Consider the following 2629-nt stretch of genomic DNA (forward strand, 5'->3'; position numbering starts at 1 on the left):
ATCTTTTTAGACTACTATTCTTTTTTCTTCTCTCTACAGTAATTATCTTTTTACACTACTATTTTTTTTTCTTCTCTCTACCGTAATTATCTTTTTACACTACTATTCTTTTTTCTTCTCTCTACAGTAATTTTTCTTCTCTCTACTGCTTCTATTCGTTTTTCTTTTCTCTACAGTAATTATCTTTCTACAGTAAATGCTCTTTTAATACTTGTTTACTCCACGATATATGTCTCAAATGAAACTATCAAATTTTTACACTACTTCTATTTTTTTTCTTTTCTCTACCGTAATTATATCTTTTTTAACATAACTTTTATTCTTTTTACATTACTTCTATTCTTTTTTCTTCTCTCTACAGTAATTATCTTTTTACACTACTATTCTTTTTTCTTCTCTCTACTATCTCTATTCGTTTTTCTTCTCTCTATAGTAATTATTTTTCTACAATAAATGCTCTTTTAATACTTGTGTACTCCACGATATATGTCTCAAATGGAACTATCAAATTTTTACACTACTTCTATTTTTTTTCTTTTCTCTACCGTAATTATATCTTTTTTAACATAACTTTTATTCTTTTTACATTACTTCTATTCTTTTTTCTTCTCTCTCTACATTAATTATCTTTCTACAGTAATTATCTTTTTACACTACTTCTATTCTTTTTTCTTCCCTCTACTACTTCTATTCTTTTTTCTTCTCTCTACAGTAATTATTGTAAACCTTATGTAAATAATTTAACAGTGGTCTAGATCTAAAAGATATAATAATAATTGCTCATGGATTTCATTAACAAAATAATAAATGAAATAATGATGATACATAACAGAAACAACTTAATATATGGTCCATTATAAGGGCATTTGGTTTAGTGGTATGATTCTTGCTTTGGGTGCAAGAGTTCTCGAGTTCAATTCTCGGAATGCCCCGACAAAAGGAAACAAAAAACAAAAAAAAAATAGTTATCAATGGGCCTAACCCAAAGGAATGCCATATATAGACTAGCAACTAAGAATTACAACACGTAGAATTGTAATTCTTTTGTCTTTTGAAACCCCTTACCTTATCAGTCACCAGACAGGTTTTTTGTATCATATATCGAGATAATTATTATGAAAAAGCTATTTCACTAGTGTGACTTAGATACCATTTCCTGAACCAGAATCGGGCACAAAACGCCGAGGAAAAAGTCGAAAGCGAGCTCTTTTCGCGTATACGCAATCTCGAAACCCAATTAGCTCACGGACTGTCTCCTCAACCTTGGCGAGTATGAGTGCTTGGTAAGAGAGAATGTTGAATGAGAAAGACATTCGATTACGGCAACATTCACAACTACCAAAGTGCACTAAACCTAGTAAAGATCTTCGACCTAACGATAATGGAACTTCAAGCCCATTTAATCAATCCTCTTTGTACCTTATTGTTGACCGAATCAGATGCACGCTAGGCCTAAATTGTCTCTCAGTCACCCAGAGAGGAAAGGAAGATCAGATCCGAAGTTTACGAATCGAAGAGAAAGTAGATATGAGTTCTACACGCTTTCATTTTCAAAAGCTTTGCTTGCCTACAGTACTTTATTTAGGATCTGAATTCCTTGATCATTTCCTTGGCGGATAACACAAATGAAATCGTTTCTGTGAATGTTTGCTGAATCCACCACACCTAAATGGTGTGAAATTTATCTTATTTATAATCAAATAAATTACAAGGATATGGAAATAGTAATAAATGGAAATAACAATAAATGGGAAGATACCTATGGTAATAAGGCAAATATTAGATATTTGTCGTATAATAAAATATCAAATATAATATATATGGTAAACTATAATTTATTACTAAATATCCTTAACAGTTTCCCTGACCGCCCATCTTATGAGTCCATTCTTGTCTTGTTGGTTTGTTGTACTATTCTATACCTCTCTCGATTGATAGAAAGACGTTCGGGAGCTGGGAGGGCCTATTGAGGGAACTTTCCTTTTCACGGTAGGCAAAGATAAAGCGGGAGCTGCATATGTCCACGGTGATCAAGGTAGAGCGACTTCTTCTTTAGAAGAGGTTGGTTTTATCGAAACTGTTAGATCCGCTTTCATTAAAGAAAAAATAGTAGCTCTTGGTTTGGCCGATGTCGATTCGTATGGTAATGCGGACTCGACTCAGGACGAGGATTCCGCTTTTCATACTGCTGCTATGAGCCGAAAGAGCTGGTAAGCTATCTCGCTAAACGAAAGAAAAGAGCACGTACGGGTTGACCTTGTTACAAGGGCGGGGGCAAGCCAAAGAAGGTCAGTCGGACTAAGTTAGGACCCTTGATCCGGTTCAGCTAGATTCTTCCATGCGAGAATGTATGCGTATCGGTATCCTCTTTAGGACCGATTGCTTTCTCTTTTTGTTTATACGTTTGGAGAAACCTGCTAAGATTGCCTTTCTTACCAGGTGTGATTCAATCTTTTAAATCAAACTTTTCTATCGTCCGACGAAAAAGGTAGGAGTACGACTACCTTTTTCTTTTCTTGCCCAAGCCAGGGGATCATTCAATTTCTACCAAAAGGTTCGCTATCTATTAGTTGTCGTAAACGAATGTATTTCTCATTTCATGTTAGCTCCTCCAAGAGCTTCCTGGTCC

At 34.6% G+C, this 2629-nt stretch overlaps 1 non-coding gene across 1 annotated transcript; it reads left to right on the forward strand.

Annotated features, from left to right (window-relative positions):
• Positions 1-860: 860 nt before the first annotated feature.
• Positions 861-932, forward strand: TRNAP-UGG. The gene has a single exon. It is a non-coding gene; the product is annotated as a tRNA-Pro (tRNA).
• Positions 933-2629: the final 1697 nt, after the last annotated feature.

This window comes from Cucurbita moschata, unplaced genomic scaffold, assembly GCF_002738365.1.
Source record: "Cucurbita moschata cultivar Rifu unplaced genomic scaffold, Cmos_1.0 Cmo_Scf00102, whole genome shotgun sequence".
Taxonomy (NCBI): Eukaryota; Viridiplantae; Streptophyta; class Magnoliopsida; order Cucurbitales; family Cucurbitaceae; genus Cucurbita; species Cucurbita moschata.